General features: G+C 41.2%; 1 protein-coding gene across 3 annotated transcripts in view; it reads left to right on the forward strand.

Annotated features, from left to right (window-relative positions):
• SLC12A7 (solute carrier family 12 member 7) overlaps positions 1-24,657 on the forward strand; it is a 919,795-nt gene that overhangs the window by 689,870 nt on the left and 205,268 nt on the right. The gene's annotated exons all lie outside the window — the stretch shown is intronic.

Here is a 24,657-nt window from a genome sequence, read left to right on the forward strand (position 1 = left end):
AAGTTTTTCCACCGCTATCCCCATATCCAAGAATTCAGAGACTGCTTGGTTATGCTAATATAGTTGGATTGATGCAGCAAAAAAAAAAAAACATATACTAAAATCAAATCTACAGAAAAAAAAAAAAAAAAATCACTTAACCGTTTAAAGTCAGTTGCGTCGGATCACGTATATATACTTGATTTGGCTTTTCTGGGTAGGGTAGGATAGGGGGCTCACACACAGTGGGAGCCTAGCGGCAGGTACCGCGGACTCGATGTCCGCTGACACCAATTGATCATCGAGCAGAGGAGCAGAACAGAGGTCTGCCTATGTAAACAAGGCAGATTGCCATTCTGACAGGAGGGAAGGCATGGATTCTGTGCCTCTGCAAAGCAGGGACTAGGATCCATGTCTTCCCCTAGTAAAAGCACCTCCCACAGTTTCGTAAAACACTGGTAGGCACAAAGTTGACCCTTTGATCGCTCCTGATGGTAACCCCTTCCCAGCCTATGTCATTAGTACAGTGAAAGTACATATTTTATAGCACTGATCACTGTATTAGTGTTACTGGTCCCCAAAAAGTGTCAGAATTTCCGCTGCAATATCGCAGTCCCACTATAAGTCGCTGATCGCTGCCATTACTAGTAAATAAATAAATAAAAATATCCCATAGTTTGCAGACGCTATAAACCAATCAATATATGCTGCTTGGGATGTCTTTTTTTGGTAAAAACATGCAGCAGAATATATATTGGCCTAAATTTATGAACAAATTCAATTTGATTAACTTTTTTTATTGGACGGTTTTAGCAGAAAGTAAAACATATTGATTTTTTTTTTTTTTATTTAAAAAAAATAATATTTTTTTCAAAATTTCTAAGAGTATTTTTCTGTTTTATAGTGCAAAAAATAAAAAAAGGGATGATCAAATACCACCAAAACAAAGCTCTATTTGTGAGAAAAAAAGGGCATACATTTGGGTACAGCATCGCATGACCACGCAATTGTCAGTATATTGCAAATGGCCTGGTCATAAAGGGGGGTAAATTTTCCAGAGGTCATATGGTTCAACTTGTTTCAGGTGGTTGTAAGCTATTACCTTGTAAAACTGAACTATTAACTTCAGTGCAATGTGTGAAACAGAACCTAAAAAATCGTAGAAATCTTGCTGGTGCTATTGCAAGCTGGCAACCACCTGTAGCAAGTTCAACCACTTAAGGACCGGAAGGATTTGCCCCCTTAATGACCAGGCCATTTTTTGCGATACGGCACTGCGTCGCTTTAACTGACAATTGCACAGTCGTGCGACGCTGTGCTCAAACAAAATAGAACTTTCTTTTGGCAATCTTTGATCACTTCTGCTGTTTTTATTTTTTGTGCTATAAACAGAGTGAAATTTTGAAAAAAAAATATTTTTTTTTACTTTTTGCTATAATATATATCCAAAATAAAATATAAAAAAACACATTTACTCATCAATTTAGGCCGATATATATTCTAATACATATTTTTGGTAAAAAAATCGCAATAGGCATATATTAATTGGTTTGCGCAAAAGTTATCGCGTCTACAATCTATGGGTTAGATTTAGGGACTTTTAATTTTTTATTGTTTTTACTAGTAATTGCAGCAATCTGCCATTTTTAGCAGGACTGCAACATTGCGGTGGACAACTCTGACCCCAAATTACACTTTATGGGAACCAGTGACATTATTACTTTGATCAGTGCTATAAAAATACATTGATCAATTTAAAAATTACACTGGCAGGGAAGGGGTTAACACTAGGGGTGATCAAGGGGTTAACTGTGTTCCCTAGGTGTGTTCTAACTGTAGGGGGATGGGCTTTTAGGGACATGACAGAGATCGCTATTCCCGATCACTGGGAACAGAAGATCTCTGACATGCCACCTGTCAGAACGGGGATCCGCTTGTTTACACTGGCAGGTCCCCGTTCTGCCTCTGTACTAGGCGATCGCGGGTCGCCGGCGGGCATAGAGTCTTACAACCTGCCGCAGTATAAATATGTGAGCTGGTCGGCAAGTCATTAAAAAATAAAAAAGATTAAAACTATTTGGGTTATTTGGGTTTAGTATGTTTTTTTGAGAGCACTGCACCAATCCAACTATATTTGTTCTGCTTTACTATTTTCCATTTGGAAATAGGTGTACAGCTGCTTACAACACTCTATTTTGTACATTCTTTCCATAGGCGCAGAGGTTTATTTTATTATATTTTTATTTTTTTTGTTGGTTATACTGTCACCTACAGAAGTATTGGACACTGGGAAGCAAGGAAAATTATGGGTTACCCCAGTATAACTCTTCCTACTCCCAGCAAGACTATATTTTTTGCTTGTTTACAAAGAATATGAACACCATTTACCTGATCACCATTTGCCTGAATTGTAATATTGGCACTGGTTTTTGAATTGTGGCACTTCTCAGACTCGTGTGTACTGTAAAAGTTGGCCGTGGCTCGCCTCGTGTGACCCTCTCTCTGCAGAAATACCTTGTGAGCAGGCCCTGCGGTTTGTGCACCAAGTGCTTCTTTGGTTATTAGGACTGCTTTGTGCCCTTTTCAGTTCCCACTTCTGCCAGTTCCACTGTGGAATACCCATTTCAATACCCACACTAGGGGGTTGAGTGCTGATGCAGTTTGCTATGTAGAGTGTCGCATGTGTGCTCCCTGCTCTTTCCTGTTTTCAGCACCGAGGAAGCTTCAGCTGACATCAAGTGGCACATGGAACTCTCCTGGGTTCTTTTCTACCGCCCGCCTACAGTGACTTGGTCACCTTCAGCTGCCTAGCTCTCTCCTGCCTCTGAGCATTCTGTCATATATTAATCAAAAAACATTTTCTGCTAAGAGACTTCAGCACCTAAATATCCGAATACAGAATACATCAAGTTAAATACAAAAAATAAGTGTGCTGTCCCTTTTAACTGCTAAAATTGCTCACAGTGCATAATAAATTCATTGTGAAAACAAAAAAGTGAAACTGTGCAAATGGCAAAAAAAAAATCATAAATGATCAGGATAAAATACATAGAGAATTCAATAAAATAATATGCCGCGCTTACTATAATAGTAAGGTGCAAATCTACATAAACTGTAATGAATCCTTAGACCTTATGTGAGTAGTGTTAACATTCCAGTGAAAAAGGTATAGCAGTATAAATATACAAAAAAACATACATAAATACTTCAGTGAGTATGGTAATTCAGTAAATACTAAGCCAAGCTCACTAAAATAAAGTATGGTACACAGAAAACAATAGTGAATCCTAAAGAATCATGAAAATAAAGTGATTAAAGTTCCAATAAAGAACAATAGTGAATCCTTAAAGTAAGTTCATATAAATGGTAACGAAAAGTCCAGCACCCTTAAAATGACTTTGGAATATAAATCTCTGTGTTTATTATATTCCCACAGTGAAGAAACACACCTTGGGGTTTATTTAATAAAGGCAAATCCACTTTGCACTACAAGTGCACTTGGAAGTGCAGTTGCTGTAGATCTGAGGGGGGACATGCAAGCAAAATAAAAAACAGCATTTTTGCTTGTACATGATTGGATGATAAAATCAGCAGAGCTTCCCCTCATTTCAGATCTTCCCCCTCAGATCTAAAGCAACTGCACTTCCAAGTGCACTTGTAGTGCAAAGTGGATTTGCCTTTAGTAAATCGACCCCCATGTGTTTTAATGTCCAGTAAAGATGTCCGCTTACCAGAAGACGTGTGACTCTAACATAGAGGAGTCAAAGAGCGCTTGTTGTGGGAAAGCTCCCACTGCTGGAGTCCAGAATCGCCCAATCTTGTCAAAATAGTTCTCAGCAGCTTATGGTCCCAGAAATACAAAAACAGAGCACTACGCTCTGTATAGTATAATAGTATAATCTGTTTAGTAATAGTATAGTATAAAATCCTTTTGGGATACTTTATTGCATAAAAAAACGCTAAAAACGTGTGCATTCCGGGAAATGCAAGAACGTGGTGACATAACTGCCTTTGGTTCCGCCCAACTGCCCGTAATACGTTCATAAAACATAGTAATATGAATTCATCCTCACAGCACTATCCACAGATAATTCATCACAGATAAGTGCAAATAAATAATACAATAAAATCATATATATATATATATATATATATATATATATATATATATATATATATATATATATTATATACATACAGTCATCTCAGCACTAACAGCGCTAATGGAATAATAGAAATATTCAGTGCAAGATGTGGCAATCAAAATCCACTTAAAAATCAGTCAGTATGCGGTAAAAGGAGAAAGTCCACTTAAGATTCTTATAGTATAAATGGTGCTCCATATCCCCTTAACAGAAAGAAATAAGCTTCCTCATCTGGATACTAAACAAGTAAAAAGGCGCAATGTGCAGATACTTCAGAGCGTAGTACCCAATAGTCCAGGGGCATAGATGGAGGCGAATATGTGTGTACATATGTGTACACTAGTAGTGTGAATTCACTATGTCAGTCAGGGCAGCCTCCAAGAAACCAAAAGCGAGTTCCAATGAGCTAAGAAAAAACAAGGGATAGGGGTGCCTCTGAGTATATATCATAAAACAATTTATTAAAATCACAATATCCACTCACATGAAGGAAAGAGGAGTAGTATTCATGAGCATGATCAGGGCTGAGGAAATGATGATGTGGGACTGTAGTTAGCAGCAGTTCCAGTGTAGCTGATAATCAGATCCAGGCAGGCAGGGGTGCAGATGGCTGAGCACAACACAGTCTGATGGGGTTCAGTGTTCCTGGCAGATGGCAATAGCAGTCCGGTGGAGAGGGGAGGAAACCAGTCAGATGCTGACAGTGGTATCCATGGGAGAAGGGTGGAAGCACCTACGGACGGATGGCCAAACCGTGCTGTATCTCCACAGTGATCGCACTGTCCCTGTATGGTAGATCGAAAATGAGGCTTGGAGTGCAGACACAAGCCGGCGCTGAACCGTGACGTCATCAACATGCGACACGTTTCTGAACTAGCTGGCTATGGATGGAAGAGATAGCCGCATTCCTTTCTCAAGCATGGGGTCTCAAGGCACGGAGGAGATTAATATAAGCAGAACAGAGGGCAGGGCCAGAGCATAAAAGGAGACACAGAAAAAAGGAAAAAAAAAGAAGGGGGGGAGGGGCCAATAGAAATATGAAACAGGGTAGTTAGAAAACAAAATTAAAAATAATGACTGATAAAAAAAACAACAGAGGCAGTAGTATACGGACACAGTAATGGTAAAAAAAAAATACTGGGGAATATGGAAAAAAGCACAAAATGAAGGACACAATGCTGAAGGGAAGAGATGCAGAGTCCATATAAAACAGGAATGCATACTGAATACCATATGGACTAGGTATATGTAGTTAATCAATAGGAATGTAAAAATGTAAAAAAAAAGGGGAGGGGGACAATCAAACAATCAAAGATAAGTGATAAATATATATGAACAATATAAAATATATATATATATATATATATATATATATATATATATATATAGCACATAATAAAAAAAAGTCAATCTGATGCAATAAAACTTTTTATGGGACAAGAAGGGTAAATTAAAATAAAAGTAATAAGAGGGACCGTGGGCCAAAAAGGGGGAGGGGAGGGGGAAGGAAAATAATAATTATAACCATAATGGAATGGGTGCAGAGATATGTGCATATGTCTGCATACACATATCAGGAGAGGGGGGGGGGGGAAAGAGAAAGAGAGAAGAGGAAAGGCAGAACAATGAAGCGAGGGGGGAAAAAAGGGGGGGGAATGAACGGTGAGGGGGAGGGAGGGGAGAAGACAGGGAAGGGGGAGGGGTGAAGGGAGGGGGGAGGAAAAAGGACAATAAGGTAGGGGAAGAGGGGGGGGGGAGAGGAAGAAACAGAGTGAGGGAGAAGAGGAGGGGAAAGGGAATAAGGGGGGGATCAAGGTCATGGGAACAAAGCGTGACATCATGCTACCTCCAGAGTTGCCAATACTTACTGGAGACACGAGGAGCGAACCTGCAACCCCCATATATTTAAAAAGAGGTAAAGAAAATTAAACCTGTGGTGAAAATGACAAGGATATGCATGTAAATATAAATGAGTAAAAAGTGATGATATCAGAATACACATAGTATTAGCCATAATAACAAATGAAATGTGGAGCATGAAAGATTATAGTACTGTGGCTCTTTCTATAACTTCGTTGAGGCCGCCGGGCGAGAGGACATCAAGGCAATATATCCAAAAAGTCTCACTCGCGCACAGTCTTTTAAACCATTAAGCTTGGGTACCTTAGACACTGACTATGACACACCAAGTATCATACTAAAAAAGAAGTTCGCCGATAAAGAATACCCTAAAGAGTTAGCAGATCAGGCTTGCGATCTCTACTCCAAAGGCAAACCTACCAAAAAAGAAAGGGAAGTCACATTAGATCATTCTATGAGATTTATAACTACCTTCAACTTTCAATACAAAAAAATGGAAAACATTTTTAATAAACATTGGAATATCCTGAAGCAGGATCCTCTCCTTAAAACCATTCTTCCACCAATACCTAGGATTACTTACCGCAAAGCCCCATCTTTGAAAAACAAAATCGCTCCGAGCAAATTTCCTTCAGATCAAACCGTTCCCAACCCCATCACTCTCATACCCCTAGTGGGCATGTACCAATGCAAAAAGACCCGCTGTAGAACCTGTTAGTTTGTTCAGCATGGAAAAAAATCCTTTTATTCTAAAGGCAAAACGTACTCAATAGATCAGTTCTACAACTGCTCATCTGAGTTCGTTGTATATGGTCCCCAACTCCAAACTCACCAAGGTAAAGTGCAAGCGGACTATCTCGGTACAAGTAGAAAGGGATATACAGTAAAAATACAAAAAATATATGTAAAACAAAATTTATACAACAATCAAAAAATAATACAAACTATGTTAAAATATGCAAAGATGACATGGAATTTCGACTAGTTTCACGGGGAACCCGCTTCATCAGGAAATATGTCTGCGAATAAAATACAATGAGAGATGCACATTTTCAAAGGAAAAAGGGGGGGGGATATGGGAGGTAATGCCGAAGTGTAAGAAAGGGGGGAGGGTAGAAAAAAAGTTTGTAAACAGATATAAGGGGCTGCTTACCCATGTTAAGGTGCATACAGTGTTCAGGCCAAACCCGGCAAAGTCTCACGCCGTGACTGGAGAGTGCACATATGAGACCGCAAAGAGACAAACGCCTAAATGGGTAATAAAGGGGTAGATATAAGTGTAACATATATGTTGTATGTCTGTGGTCCAAGCGGTGAGGATGAATAAGTGAAACGCCAGTAAACATAAAATGGAAGAGACCAGGGAAGGATGAAATAGGATCCATTGCCAAAGACCAAACTGGAGGAGGAAGAGGTTGTGCAATCGAAAAGAAGGGGTGGGGGTGAAAAAGTGATGGTGATTAAAACTCAACAGAAAAAAGTCATCCAGGGGAAACAAGCTGTAACTGAGTAGTGGCAAGAAAGGTATATTAATAAATACCAATGCTAGATAGATAAGAAGCCAAGAAATGTGGGGATAAGAAGAGAGTGCAAAAGGGTAGTTGTGTGCAGACCAGAGATGAAGACAATAATTAAAAAAGTACAAAACGTGAATGGTGGGACCCAGGACAAAGGGCCAAGGTGCATATAAGTGATAAAAATGAGAACTGAGATCAATATGTACCTGTACCAGATAATGTAAATGAAAAGGGGAACCCGGATATAGAGTTCTATTAGTTGACCAGCGAATGGAAAGGGATCGGGGGAGGCCAATAAGTAAATACTTAGAATACAGGCTGTGTGCCTGTTAGGTGCCAGATGTTAACAATCCAGATCCAAAGTCTATGAAGTAAAATAAATATAGTAAGTGTGGTGGCCGCACTGTCCAATCCGCACTCAAAGTTAGATGAGTGCGGTGGGCAAGTCACACAGGGTTAGAGTGAAAAAACTTACTTGTAGATGGACCTGATCAAAGAACCATTCGGGTCCCACGCTGGCCTGTGAAGACTGCAGAACAGAGCCGCAGTATATGTGTCCTCCAACCCCATGACGTCACGGCAATGCCAGTTTCGGCGTGGACAGGCGTCACGAGGTCAAGGACCCCGCAGAGAGCGCGCGCCTGCGCACAACACCTCAAAGGGCCAGGAAGATGCAATGCCCGCGCAGCTGGCGCGAGCAGCTAAACACCGCCCAGAAAGGCTATAGCGATGCGCGCAAGGAGATCTCTCGCATTCAGTGGCCAGATTGGGTCCAGAGGGGACCCAATGAGAGGCATGTACAAGTGGCGAGTAGGACCCCCCAAAAAAGGGGGTAGGGGGGTTTTGAAACCCATCTAGCCACCAGGGAGCCTACCAGTCAACGCAAACAGACAAAGGCCGGGGGGGCCACAAACTTCGGAGAACACCCCAATAAACCGGGATAGGAGCCCAATATATGGGAAATTAGTGTTATGTGGCATAAATACAAAGCTATACATAATACAGTTGAGACAAAAGAAACACAATATAAATGTGAACATGTCAAAGGGACAAAATCACAGAAAAATATATATATATATATATACACATACACTTAATACAATAAATAAGAGGATAATACCTCAATTGAAGGCCTATAGGTAAAGTAAACGTGAATGCAAATTCTACAAAAATCCCTTATAGAATGCAAGGCAGGATACATAAATAAGCGAAAACCAGGTAGAAAACAGCGCCGCCAAATGACAAGGAGGGAGATGAAAGAGGACAGAGAGTCAGTGATCATGGGTTAAAGAAAAGATTTGAAGGAATTAACTTCATTCAAGCCCGGTGGGATAGTGTCATTAAGCCTTTCTATCTAAAGGGCTTCTCTTTGTAATAAAAGTTTTATTGCGGTCACCCCCTCTAACATCGGGGGGTACCACTTCCAAAGCAAGAAATCCAACAGCTTTGGGGTTGTATTTGTGGTACAAGCCTATATGGCGTCCGACAGTAGTAAGTTTGCCGTTGGTAGAATAATATACGTGATCACCAACTCTCTGTCTAAACTCCCTAATTGTCTTACCCACATAAAACGCTTTACAGGTACAAAGCATGAGGTAAACAATCCCAGTAGTGCCACACTGGGCAGACATGTGTGGGGTAAACATTTCACTATTGGGAAGCTTTATAGAGGAACAAGAAAGTATCCAGGGACAAAAAGGGCACTGGCCACAAGGAGAGGTGCCAAAAAATTGGGGGGGGGGGGGGCACTAGTATCAAGTTTGTAGTGACTGCTGGTTAGACGGTCTCTTAAGAGATTTAGCTCTCCGAAAAACCAATTTGGTGTCTCTCGTATGTGATGTTTCAGGATATGGTGATCAGTAAGAAGATGCCAGTGTTTTGAGATGATTTGCCTGAATTGTTCATGGTGTGCTGAGTACTGGGTAATGATTTTAACTGTGTTAGTATTGGAATTGCGTGCAACGGGATAAATTAGGGAAGTTCTAGTGTGGCCACATGCCTTGTTAAAGGCCTTTCTGCGGTTAGTCCGCGAGTAACCCCTCAAGAGAAGCCTTTCACGTAAAGAAGCTGATTGTGTATAGAAATCTTCATCCCGTGCGCAGTTACGACGCAGTTGCAAATACTGTGCGTATGGAATACTGCGCACAAGAGATTTTGGGTGGGCACTGGTGACGTGCAACAAAGTGTTGCCAGCTGTAGGTTTGCGATATAGATTATTCCCCAGTGTCCCATCAGGATTCTTGACAATCAATAGATCGAGAAAAGGGATCTGTATATTTTCTGAACTAACCGTGAAACGCAAGTTTATGGTATTAAAGTTGATGGCCTCAATGAATTGGTTCAACAAAGATAATGGGCCGGTCCAGACCACAAACAAGTCATCGATAAATCTGAACCAGCAGAGTATCGATTCTAGAAAAGTTAAAAATTGGTCATCCGAAAAAATGTGCCTCTCCCAGGCTCCGAGAAACAAGTTTGCGTATGATGGGGGCACATGATGTGCCCATTGCCATGCCTTGTGTTTGTAGGTAGTGTTGGTCTTCGAAAATGAAAATATTCCGTGTGAGAATAAATGTTAACAATTGTAAAATGATCTCATTTAGAGGCCAAGATGTATCCTCTTGTTCCATAAGAAAAGATCTAGGCGTCGCGACACCCTTCTTGTGGGGGATACTCGAGTATAGGGACTCTACATCGATGGCCACGAGAAGGGAGTCACGAGGGATCTGGATCCCCTTGATGTGTCTGAGCAAATCAGATGTATCTCGGATATAGGATGGTAATCCTGAGACGTGGGGAAGTAGAAAGCTATCCACAAACTTGCTAGCATTGTCCGTTAAGGACCCAATGCCAGAGACAATAGGTCTACCCGGAGGCTGGGAGAGATTTTTATGTGCTTTGGGTAGTATGTAAAAGGTGGGAGTACGTGGATGTTTGGGGACCAGATAATTCAGGGTATCTTTGTCGATCAGACCCTGCCAAAAGGCCCCTGTACAGAGTTCTATAAATTCATTGACAAAACCCGTGATACTGGTAGGTGAAATGGGTTTGTACCAGGTCAAATTATCTAGTACCAAGTGGCACATAATCTGGTATTATGTGACATTATCACTATATTGCCACCTTTATCTGATGGCTTATTGATAATGTCACGGCGTGTCTGCAGGCATTGAAGGGCTGTTGATTAGGAGTCAAGTTAGGAGAATATTCCTGGCAGTTGCTATTCTTGAGATCTCTAATGGATTGGTGTAAAAAGGCCCAAATAGCTGGGCAAGTCATCAGGCCAGGAAACTTGCATGACGAACGTGTCTATTTTAGTTTGTTGTTTTCTCGCATCTAGTGAAGTTGGGTCTAATAAATCACTATTGGGTGATTTTCTAGAATTACTTCAACTTCACTAGATGCGAGAAAACATCAACAAACCAAAATAGACACGTTAGTTCGGAAACCCCCACCCACACCCCTACCCAACACTCCCACTCATCACAACTGAATGTAATAAATTTAGCTTGTAAGTAATAATGAGTACTGGTGTGCAAACCACAAACTAAAATATAAAGAAAAATAAAAAATGATAAAAAAAAAAAAAAAAAAAAATGATAAAGCTGCCACCCCAAAGGTGTTCCCACACCAAGAAATGTCTGCCAAAATAATAATAAGGTAATGTGGCGTTAAATCCAAAAATTGCGCAATACAATATGACTAATGTATAAAATAATAATACTATAATAATGTGAAACAACCACGTAAATGGAGATTCTACACGAAAATCCAAATAATAATTGTGTCAACACCCATGAATCTACCATCATAATGTGTACCAAAGGTTATATTGAACCATCGCTACAACAGAAGGTGTGGATTTCCCTGATTTGTAAAACACTAATAAGCCGCGTGCATAAATTCAAATAAAACGATCATCAAATGATTCAAAAAGAGACTGAATCCAAACAAAAAATTATATGATGCAAAATATTAAAGATGAGTGAAATCAGTGAACAATAAATTCTGTGTATTCACAATATATGTAAAAAAATAATATATGACAAGTGAAATAAAGATAAAAAGGTTGCAGTTCAATAATACCAAAAAAATATAATAAATTCATGCAAAAATCGTGCCCCCAATGAAAAGTCCCATAAACTGTGCAATCCAGATTGTGACAATCTCCAGGAAATAGTGAAAATATTAATGCTGGCAACAACTCCCCAGTGCAGCCCAGATGTGGTCCCCCCAGCCTCTCACCTTAAGGCTGATAGATTACAGCCCAGTAAATGCAATCCAGATGGAAAGACAGCTCCACGATCCTCCTCTAAAGGACTCTTCTATGGGTCTCTTGTTATGGCACAGTCCTCCGCTCCCAGGGCACCCAGTCAATTAGCCCAGCAGTATAAAAGAGGGGAAGGAATACTCCATGGTGTAGTATTAAATGTAACAAATTTTATTAAAAATATCCACTTACATTGATAAAATAAAACAAGCACACGCTACAGCTGATTCCCGATCCCGGCCGTGATAGAGAAAAGCCGAACAAGACAAGCCCCGCCTCTCCTCTCTGACGCGTTGCATGACCCTCACGTCACTTTTTCAAAGGGTGTGGAGATGGGTAAAGCGGAGATTCCTCTTATAGCAGGAGGGTTACCAAGGTAACCTCTGCTCGATACTTAAAACATAATAACCCTTGCCGTTAGGCAAATAGCAAACCAACACAGCAGATAATGACCTAATATTTTAAAAAAATGGACAATGGCTAACTCCATAATATTACAAATAATTAATAAAAATAATATAAATGATCTAGGTGTGATGGCTATATTCAATAGACCAACGCCATCTAGTGGTCAACTGAATGTTACAAAATGTCCAGATAAATAGATTTTTTTTTCCCTTGGTAATAAAACTGCCATCTAGTGGGAAATTATGATATTCCAGCAACTAAGCAAAATAATATTGAATTAAATGAAATTAATAATTAATGGCGTATCATACCATGAAAAAAGATTAATAAATAAAATCAATCAATACAATAACCATTTCATAAATCACCCAATCCAATATTAAAATGCATAAATACTTCACTCATAGAGTCTCTTATACTAGACATGATAAATAATATCTAAAAACAAATATATAGATGTATAACTTCCTCGAGTCTCCTATTTCATATTATCTAAAATTATCTAAAATGTATTTAATACCAGAGAGAGAGCTTAATGATTTATAAACAATTACAAAAAGGGAAAAGAGAATAGTGATAGTGGAAGGGAAGTGGAATATGATTATAAAATAAAAATAAAATAATCAATAATCAGAGATAAAACAATTAAGATCAAATTCCACATTATGTCCATAATGGCACTAAAGTACGAAGCTCATAGATCCAACGAGATTCCGACTGACTAAGTTTAATTACTTTGTTGTCACCTTTCCAATGGGGTTTGCAACTATCTATTCCCCATACGTTTAAAGAAGAGGGATCTCTGTTATGAAACTGATCATAATGTTTAGATGTTTTGGGTAGCCATTCTTAATATTCTGGGTATGTTCCCTGAGTCTCTTCCAGAGTTCTCTCTTAGTTTGTCCAACGTACTGAATTTGACATGGACATTCCAGCAGGTACACAACCCCTTCTGTTCGACAAGATATGAATTCTTCTATCTCATATTCTCTGCTAGTAACAGTAGATTTAAAATTCATTTTTTTCTTCTTTGTTTCCTTTGTATGTCTACATGTATAACACGTTTTACAGGGATAAAACCCTTTTCCATCAAAGAAAGAAAACTTGTTGAGAAGGGGGATCCAGCACATTCTTTGCAATGCGATCCCTTAAAGTTGGTGCCCTTCCATATGTAAATCTAGGTTTTTCCGGTAATATTGTTCCTAGATGTCGATCGGCTTTCACAATGTTCCAGTATTTCTTAAAGATTTTTTCTATTTGTTTGTGTTGCATACTAAAATCCATCACTAATGGTACAGTATTAATCGATTCTTTATCTCTAGTTGAATCTTCTATTAATCTGCTTCTATCCAAGGCCTCAACATCTTTAATTTTCTCTTTAATAAAACTGGACCGATAACCTTTTTGAATAAATCTTTCACCAATAAATTCTGCTTGTTTTATAAACACCTCTTGCTTAGTACAGTTTCTTTTTAACCTAATAAATTGACCTTTAGGTATATTGTTTAACCAAGGAGCATGATGGCAACTATCCAGTGGAAGATAACTGTTCCTGTCAACCTGCTTAAAGAATGTTTGTGTGACCAATTTTCCATCTTCTTTTAAAATTTCCAGATCCAAGAACTGTATCCTCTCATCATTAATCTCCCATGCAAGGCTAATATTCTTATTATTAACATTCAGGTTGAAGCAGAAATCCATCAGACTTTCTCTATCCCCAGCCCAGTTAACGATAATGTCATCTATGAATCTTTTTAAAAAAGAGGAGTTGTGGCTTTTTTTTATATAAGGCCTCTTCCTCCCACTCAGCCATATAAAGATTGGCAACGCTAGGTGCATACTTTGCACCCATTGCTATTCCGCAAATCTGTTTATAAAATTTACTCTCATACCAAAAGTAGTTGTGATCCAAACTGTATCTTAAACAATCACAAAGGAACTTTCTCTGCATCATCTTCACATCACTGAATTCCTTCAGGGCCCATTTGGTTGCTTGTATTGCCTCTTCATGATTGATAATGGTGTAAAGTGATGCTACATCGGCCGTTGCAAGATATACTGGTCTATCCCCAAATGAGATGCTGTCAAGTAACTGTATCAGATGTTTCGTATCTCTTAGGTATGACTTAGTTTTCTTTACTAGCGGCTGTAGGAACCAATCAATATACTCCCCTATTCTTGCTCCGACCGAATTGATTCCATTTACTATCGGCCTTCCTGGTGGTTTCTCTTTATTTTTATGGATCTTAGGGAGAGTATATATTACCGGGATACGGCATCCACGTGGCTGAAGATATTTTGCTTCTTTTTTATTTATTAAGCCTTTTGATTTTCCTCTTTCCACTAAATAAGCTAAGTCATCTTTATATCTTACAATTGGGTTACCTGGCAATTTCTGATAGGTACTGGCATCACTCAGTTGTCTATTTAGTTCTTCCTGATAGTCCTTCTTTGATTGGATCACTATTGCTCCACCTTTATCAGCCTGTCTTATCACAATGTTTTTCCTCTCTTCAAGATTCTTAATGCCATTCTTAATATCCCCAGGGTCATTCATCTTTTTAATCTTAAGGTCCCATAAATCCTTTAAAACCATTCTTCGGAACACCTCAATATGTCCTTCTGTTCCCATTGGGGGATTAAATAACGATTTGTTTTTTAGATCACTAAACTTGATTTCACTTTTCACGCTACTATTCCTCAATAAATTCTCTCCTGGTTTACTCATCATATATTTTTTAATGTGAAGACTTCTAGCAAATTTATTAATATCTATGTAAGTGTTGAATTTATTTAAATTCTTTTTCGGTGCAAATTTTAGACCTTTGTCCAATACTCTAATTTCATTTTCTGTCAATTCCACTCCACTAATATTCACTATCCCTTCTCCTATTACTCTTTTTCTTTTGTTTTTTGTTCCTGCTCTACATCTGCGCTTTGTTTTCCGTTTCCTCCAGATGGTTTTTCTGAGCCTCTTCTCGGGGATCTCCTTGATCTCTCTCCCCGGTCTCTCTGTTGTTCCCAGTGTCTTTCCTCCCTTCTTGTTTCTCTCCTCGGTGTCCGATCTGGGCTCCTCCTGATAGATCTTCGAGATCTGTTCTCCGTCTGATAACGTCTGGAAAACCCCCGGGGTCTCATTTCTAAAAAAACGAGTTGGAGTTCTATCACGTCTTCCATATTGATAATTCGGAGTTCTTCCCCTTTCCCGATGGTCTCTAGGGGTCCGTCCTCCTTCATCAGGTCTTCTCAGATATTCATAACGATTATATGTTGGGATATTGTAATGATTTTCATAAGGCCCTTGTTCTCGTCTTCCATCATAATGATATGGTCTGGTATCTCCATTCCTATTCTCATATCTCTGGCTCTCATTTCTCCAAGGAGGTGTCAACGGCTCTCTCCTATCCGGAAACTGTTGAAAGGGTCTCGGAGAATTATAAAAATTATTATTATGCCAGTTATTTTTCCAAAAGGGTTTTTTCCAATTATTATTTCCATTCCATCCTTGTCTCTGATTCGGAGTGTTATAGTTGTTACGATTTTCTCCTGGACCCCTAATAGGTAAATTCTTCACTTTATCAGTGAGTCCCATAATTTTTTCATCCTTTAAAAAACAAATCGTTATTTAATCCCCCAATGGGAACAGAAGGACATATTGAGGTGTTCCGAAGAATGGTTTTAAAGGATTTACAGGACCTTAAGATTAAAAAGATGGATTACCCTGGGGATATTAAGAATGGCATTAAGAATCTTGAAGAGAGGAAAAACATTGTGATAAGACAGGCTGATAAAGGTGGAGCAATAGTGATCCAATCAAAGAAGGACTATCAAGAAGAACCAAATAGACAACTGAGCGATGCCAGTACCTATCAGAAATGGCCAGGTAACCCAATTGTAAGATATAGAGATGACTTAGCTTATTTAGTGGAAAGAGGAAAATCAAAAGGCTTAATAAATAAAAAAGAAGCGAAATATCTTCAGCCACGTGGATGCCATTACCCCGGTAATATATACTCTCCCTAAGATCCATAAAAATAAAGAGAAACCACCAGGAAGGTCGATAGTAAATGGAATCAATTCGGTCGGAGCAAGAATAGGGGAGTATATTGATTGGTTCCTACAGCCGCTAGTAAAGAAAACTAAGTCATACCTAAGAGATACGAAACATCTGATACAGTTACTTGACAGCATCTCATTTGGGGATAGACCAGTATATCTTGCAACGGCCGATGTAGCATCACTTTACACCATTATCAATCTTGAAGAGGCAATACAAGCAACCAAATGGGCCCTGAAGGAATTCAGTGATGTGAAGATGATGCAGAGAAAGTTCCTTTGTGATTGTTTAAGATACACTTTGGATCACAACTACTTTTGGTATGAGAGTAAATTTTAGTATGCAACACAAACAAATAGAAAAAATCTTTAAGAAATACTGGAACATTGTGAAAGCCGATCGACATCTAGGAACAATATTATCGGAAAAACCTAGATTTACATATCGAAGGGTACCAAGTTTAAGGGATCGTATTGCAAAGAATGTGCTGGATACCCCTTCTCAAGTTTTCTTTCTTTGATGGAAAAGGGTTTTATCCCTGTAAGATGTGTTATACATGTAGACATACAAAGGAAACAAAGAAGAAAAAAATGAATTTTAAATCTACTGTTACTAGCAGAGAATATGAGATAGAAGAATTCATATCTTGTCGAACAGAAGGGGTTGTGTACCTGCTGGAATGTCCATGTCAAATTCAGTACGTTGGACGAACTAAGAGAGAACTCTGGAAGAGACTCAGGGAACATACCCAGAATATTAAGAATGGCTACCCAAAACATCTAAACATTATGATCAGTTTCATAACAGAGATCCCTCTTCTTTAAACGTATGGGGAATAGATAGTTACAAACCCCATTGGAGAGGTGACAACAAAGTAATTAAACTTAGTCAGTCGGAATCTCGTTGGATCTATGAGCTTCGTACTTTAGTGCCATTATGGACATAATGTGGAATTTGATCTTAATTGTTTTATCTCTGATTATTGATTATTTTATTTTTATTTTATAATCATATTCCACTTCCCTTCCACTATCCCTATTCTCTTTTCCCTTTTTGTAATTGTTTATAAATCATTAAGCTCTCTCTCTGGTATTAAATAATTTTTAGATAATATGAAATAGGAGACTCGAGGAAGTTATACATCTATATATTTGTTTTTAGATATTATTTATCATGTCTAGTATAAGAGACTCTGAGTGAAGTATTTATGCATTTTAATATTGGATTGGGTGATTTATGAAATGGTTATTGTATTGATTGATTTTAGAATTATTTATTGATCTTTTTTCATGGTATGATATGCCATTAATTATTAATTTCATTTAATTCAATATTATTTTGCTTAGTTGCTGGAATATCATAATTTCCCACTAGATGGAGGTTTTATTACCAAGGAAAAAAAAATCTATTTATCTGGACATTTTGTAACATTCAGTTGACCACTAGATGGCGTTGGTCTATTGAATATAGCCATCACACCTAGATTATTTATATTATTTTTATTAATTATTTGTAATTATATGGAGTTAGCCATTGTCCGTTTTTAAAAAATATTAGGTCATTATCTGCTGTGTTGGTTTGCTATTTGCCTAACGGCAAGGATTATTATGTTTTAAGTATCGAGCAGAGGTTACCTTGGTAACCCTCCTGCTATAAGGGGAATCTCCGCTTTACCCGTCTCCACACCCTTTGAAAAAGTGACGTGATGGTCACGCAACACGTCAGGAGAGGCGGGGCTTGTCTTGTTCGGCTTTTCCCAATCACGGCCGGGATCGGGAATCGGCTGTAGCGTGTGCTCGTTTCATTTTATCAATGTAAGTGGATGTTTTTAATAAAATGTGTTACATTTAATACTACACCATGGAGTATTCCTTCCCCTCTTTTATACTGCTTGGCTAATTGACTGGGGTGCCCTGGGAGTGGAGGACTGTGCCATAACAAGAGACCCATAGGAGAGTCCTTTAGAGGAGGATCGTGGAGCTGTCTTTCTATCTGGATTGCATTTACTGGGCTGTAATCGATCAGCCTTAAGGTGAGAGGCTGGGGGGACCACATCTGGGCTGCACTGAGGAGTTGTTGCCAGCATTAATATTTTCACCATTTCCTGGAGATTGTCACAATCTGGATTGCACAGTTTATGGGACTTTTCATCGGGGGCACGATTTTTGCATGAATTTATTATATTTTTTTGGTATTATTTTTTTTTTAACAGAAAATTTTTATTAAACAAATCAGCATTACATTACAGAATGATTTAAAGCATTCAAAGTATAGAAGAAAATGACAGTAAAATCAACCTTCAACCTGTAGTCATTGCCTATCAGATATTCCAATTGTGCAAATATCAGAAGTATCACTTAACAGTACACCTTAATACATTATGGTATTATAGCATTGTAGATAAACTTACATAAGTAACCATTTTCAATCCAACCTGGGAAGGAGGGGGAAGGGGGGGGGAGGGGAGGAGGGAAGGGGGGGGAGGGGAGCGAAGGAAAGGCAAGGGGGGGGCAAAAGAACAGGCAGCGGGAGAGTAGTCAGAGACACAGGATTTCCTCCAGCCAGTTTCATAGCATAATAATTATGGGGGAGGGGGTTCCGGGGCCCCAGAGGCATCTACCCAAGAGGACCAGATCTTATCGAACTTTCCTGGACATTGCCTACTTTCATATTTCAATCTATACAGGGGAAGTACCATGTTCACTGACCTTTTCCATGATGCCAAAGTAGGAGGCTCTGCCTTTTTCCATACCATTAATATTTCACGCCTAGCATAATATAATGCGAAGGTAAGACACAGTTTACTATATCTGTCTCCCTCAATATCCTCCAAATGGCTAAGCAATAGTATCTGAGGGTCGACCGGTACATTCAAACTTGTGACATCGCTCAGTGTGGAGGCCACTGCTGACCAAAAGGGTTTAAGTTTGGGACAGGACCAGACCATGTGCCAAAAGGTGCCCACTTCCTGCCTACATCTCTGACAATTGGGGTCCCTTTGATCATAAATGCGCGCCAGTCTCTGTGGGGTGAAATACGCTCTGTGTAGGAACTTAAATTGTATGAACCTATCTTTCGCCGCTATCATGGAAGGAATGTAGGAAATTAAACACTCCTTCCATTCCTCTTCATCCAGGGAAGGGATATCAACCCTCCATTTTTCCCATGTCTTGGTTAGTTTGGTGTCATACTCTACTGTGAGGTATAGATATAACGTTGAAAGTGGCTTCCCCATCACGCTAGAAATCAGGAGCCGTTCAATGGAGTCTGGTTCCAAAATAAGGGGGGCAGGGAACTGAGCTTCAAAAGCGTGCTTTAGCTGCCAGTATCTAAATTGGAAGGAGGATGGGATAGCAAATGATTGCCTCAGGGCCTGGAAAGTCTTAAGCTTACCATCCTGAACTATATGTTTTAGTGTGAGAATACCCTTTTTTGCCCAGATAGAGGGGTCTGGTATACTATGAAGGTGAGGGAGCATGGGATTGCCCCATAGGGGCATATGAGGTGAGATATGATTGGGTTTCCCATATATCCTCCTGGCCTCCTGCCAGACCCTTACAGTGGTTCGCATCGGAGTTGTCATGGACGGACTAGCCCGAAGTCCACGAAACGGAAGGTTGCTCAGGGCTGCAAAAGAACCCAAAATGGCTGCTTCGAGAGTAACAGCAGGATTCTGTGCGGGCTGGGAGAACCACCACCGAATCGTAACAAGAACAGCTGCCCAGTAATAAATTTGAAAGTTCGGTAGTGCCAGTCCCCCCCGGATAATGGGAGATATAGGATCTGCTTGGCCACCCTGGGTGGCCTCCCAGCCCACACAAAGTGTATCAGCAGACTCTCCAATCTTTGGAAAAAGGTCCTAGGGATATGGATGGGTGTGTTGCAAAAAAAGTATAAGTATTTGGGAAGGTAAATCATTTTTAGCAGATTTACTCTGCCAACCGGGGTCAGTGGGAGGGAACGCCAAGAAGCACACTTAGCCATTAGCTGTGTCATAAGTGGTCGCAGATTATCGTCCATATAATCCTGGACTTTACCACTAATCTTAATCCCTAGGTACTTGAAGTCCTCTACCCATTTAAGCTGCGCGTGTGGGATCCTAGGGGTCGACTGATGGAGCGGGAACAGTATCAACTTATCCCAATTAATGCGGATCCCCGAGTACCCGCCGAATTGGTTGATTAGACCTAGTGCAGTCTGCAGGGAGGACGATGCGTCTGCTAAATAGAGCAGAGCGTCATCCGCATACAGCGAAATCTTCTCCTCGATTGGGCCCACCTGAAGCCCCCTCACCCCGGGGTCAGCCCGCAGCAGTATAGCCAGGGGCTCCATCGCCAAGGCAAATAAGCCCGGGGAGAGGGGACACCCCTGTCTCGTACCCCGAAACAATTTAAACTTCTCTGATAGACAACCATTGGTGCGTATTCTGGCTGAGGGATTATGATATAGCATGCAGGGCCATTTTGTGAAGCCCGGGCCAAACCCAAAACGCGAGAGCACCTCCCATAAGTAGCCCCACTCGACAGAATCAAAAGCCTTCTATATGAGTATAAAGACGCCTAATGTTGATGTCAGTACCTCTCCCGGGCATGAAGCCTGTTTGATCTCTGTGGATCAGGGCAGTGATGACAAGGTTAAGCCTATTGGCCAGTACTTTTGCCAGGACCTTTGCATCCACATTCAGGAGGGATATGGGGCTATACGAGGAGCATAAAGTAGGGTCCTTCCCGGGTTTGGGGATCACCACTATGATCTCTTCACTCATTGTATCCGGGAGTTTCTCGAGGCGCGTCGACACAGAGAAGAGGTCCTGAAGCTTGTCTACTAGCTCTGCAGCGTATTGTTTGTAAAATTCTACAGGGATACCATCGGGTCCCGGTGTTTTCCCTGTCTGCATTGATTTGAGTGCCCGGAGTATTTCCAAGTATGTAATTGGGGCTTATCACGATATGTTACCGTAAGGGTTGGGACATCAATACTGTCTAGGTATGCCACCAGATCCTCCTCCCTATAGTCTGCCCTGGACATGTACAGGGATTTGTAGAATTCCGCGAAACAGCTATTGATCTCTTCCGGTGTGTGGACTGTCTGTCCCGAGGGGTCTCTGATGTGGGAAATGCTCATCCCCCGCCTGTTCCCTGGAGAGCCAGGCCAACAAACGGCCCGCTCACTCCCCCTGCTCAAAAATCCGTTGGGATTGAGCCAGAATTTTTTTCTGGGTAAGAGAGGTACGAAGACGAACCACCTCCGACGTCATAAATTGTAAATGTGAGTAGTGTATAGGGTCCCGGGTACGAACAAAGGGAATCTCTGCGCTACTCGCCTCTCTCTCAGCCCTTACCAACTCTGCCCTGCGCTCCCCACGAACTCTGGCTATAATGGTCTGGTAATGTCCCCTCGTCGTGGCCTTGAATGCGTCCCAGACAACTGTGGGGTCAGCCGAGCCCACATTTACCACCAAGTCAAGCAGCACCGTTCTGAATTGAGAGTCTACAAATGAATTGAGTGTCTGAAATCCAAAACCTCGAGAGCCTCCATATCTTGTCTACAGGGCCCAGTGAAAGGTCCAATGACAACAACAGGGGCGCGTGGTCAGAGATTCCTCTAGGGAGTATTCGTATATCTGTAACCCGTGGGAGGACCGGACTTCCCGCAAAGACTAAGCCTATTCGGGAGAACGTCCTGTGAGAGGCCGAGTGGCATGTGTATGCCCTGGTCTGGGGGTGTCTCCACCTCCACACATCAGTCAGGCCATACGTGTCCGCCCACTCAGTCAACCCAGGATGGTGATATCCTGCAGATGCCAGTCCATAAAGATCCGGATCAGGGACTAGATTGAAATCGCCCAATATAATATTGTTATCAGATGCAAATTCAGCTATCTTTCCGGTGATCTGGTTGAGCACCAGCAGTGAAGCTGGAGGAGGCAAATATAAACCCACAATGGTCCACGTTAGAGAGTATATTTTAGCATGTATGATGACATAACGACCATCAGGGTCCAGGGCCAAATCCAGGAGCCAGAAAGGAAGGGATTTCAGTATCAGAATAGTGACACCCCTGGAAAAACGTGGAGTGGTAGTGATAACCCACCCATGGTTTTTTGAGGGCCAGAACTCTACTTCCTATTAAATGCGTTTCCTGGAGCACACATATATGTGGGTTGTAAGCTTTAAGGAATTGGAACACCAGGGAACGCTTAACCGGGGAGTTCAGTCCCCTAGTGTTCCAGGAAACGATGTTAAGGGAGGACATGGTTACTCAGAATGATAATAATGTTAGTGTCAATATAGGTCGTGGCTCCCGAACTGGACCCCCGGACCCATAACGGACATACCTGAAAACATTGCAATGCTGATGAGTCAATTTTTTTAAAAAAACAATTGTAAAATAAAAACAAAACCAAACTGAAAACAGTCCAACTTCTAACGTAAATTAAAACAGCCCCATTAGGGGAACTATCCCCACCCCCCACCCCACCAGACCCCCCCAAACTGAGGTGGGTTTCAATCCCAAACCAATTCAGCTCACCGGCTGCAACAAGGGGTCCGTGGAAGAGGCGAGCCCAACCCCCCTAGATTGCACACAGGGGGGCAAGCAACAGTTCAAGTGGCCCTTCGAGTGTGAGAACTCTGCTAATGGATTATAACAGGCTGTGGGGTATTAAAAGTCAGAGGAGAAGTAAATCATATTGCGACCCCACAGTGAAGTCGATCCATCATTAAGAGGATACCCAGAACAGGAACTTCAATGCTTCCCGAGGGGGCATGCAGGTAACATGAAGCCTCATAGCTCAACAGTCTCCTGACCAAATGCTTTGGCAGGGGCATTAACTTAGAGTTTTCCTGATAGGGGATAGTTAGTTACCCCCCTCAAGTCTGAACACATCATGGGGATGAACTGGGCACAACCTGTGCAACAAAACTAAGTCAACCATGGAGCAGTTCGTATGTGAATTCAGACTTGGGCCCAGGTTGTTACAAGTAAACAATAAAGAGGACATTCGGTGTACACCGGTTGGTCGGTCAACGGATCTGTGGCAGGGAATCCAGCCAGGCAGAGGCCTCCCTTGGTGTGGTGAAAAATCGAGTCGTCTCGAGGTCCTGGACCCTCAAGCGAGCAGGGAAGAGTACACTATAGCGAATGTTGCGTGATCTCAGTGCCGCCTTAACCTGGTCAAACGATTTCCTGAGTTTTTGGGTCTCTACCGAATAGTCAGGGAAGATCATCAGTTTAGTGTTCTGAAATCTTAAGTCCCAACATTTCTGGAGGCACGAAGAACTTTATCCCTGTCTCTGAAATTAAGGAGAGGGAGTATGAAGGTGCGAGGAGGGGATCCAGGAGGCCCTGGCTTAGGTGGTATACGGGAGTGCCCTCTCGACTGTGTAGTAGGGTGACCATCGGGCTTCCGGTAGGAGGTCACGCAGCAGGCCTTCTATGAAGGAGGTAGGGTTGTTCCCCTCCGCCCCCTCCGGTAAACCGATAATACGAAGATTATTGCTCTGGTTTCTGTTCTCTGCATCTTCAGCTCTGTATTCTAAGGCCTTTACTTTGGTCTGAAGCGTACGGAGTGTTGCTCCATGTTCCGCCACGGTGTCTTCAGTGTTACTCAATCTTTGTTCCGTCTCGGTAACTCGCGACCTAATTTTGTCTATGCCTTGACGGTTTAGACCCATATCCAGCTGAACAGCCTCTATTTTTGTTGTTAATGTGGATTGGCAAGTTGCGATGGCCGCCATGACGTCCGCCAGCCAAGGGAGACGAGAGTCATCCGACTCAATGATGCTTGTCTGTGAGGCTCTATGTGCGCTGCGTATGGTATGGGCCTCCGGAGTCGGACAGGTGGGCGTCTGAGGGAAGTCCGACTGTGGCGGGAAGGCCAACCTTTTGCCCCCTTTGCTATATTTTGCACTAGAAGACCTGCATTCAGATTGTCAAGGCCCCGATCTGGGCAATAATTAGTGGCTGGCTGTGGGATTCTATCAGGGGGGGTTCAGGGGTATGCAGTCAGTATATTCAGAGCTGTATGTGCCCCCCAAAGAGTCTACCCCCTCACCTGCAGGTTGAGTAAGATCAGGGCTGTCCTCAGACTTCCACAGGTCTACAGGAACTTTCAGTGTGTCTCTCCCAGGGTGTCAGAGAAACTGGTGGTGACAAGAGCTTAATGGAATGAGACAACCAACCCACATCCCTTTATACATATACAATGGACAATTTTTCCTCTTAAGTGGGATTTTAAAGGGTGGAAGTCTCAAAAAAAGTATAACAAAAAGTATAAAAAATTATCAGAATTTTATTGTATCAAAAATTTAAAAGAAAAACGTGCTAGAATGGAAACAATGGATAAAAGCAACAATGGATGCCAGAATTAACAAATGATGAAAAATATAACCAGGATATACATGACAGGTCGACAGAGCT

The sequence above is a fragment of the Aquarana catesbeiana genome, linkage group LG05 (genome assembly GCF_042186555.1).
Source record: "Aquarana catesbeiana isolate 2022-GZ linkage group LG05, ASM4218655v1, whole genome shotgun sequence".
Lineage (NCBI taxonomy): Eukaryota > Metazoa > Chordata > Amphibia > Anura > Ranidae > Aquarana > Aquarana catesbeiana.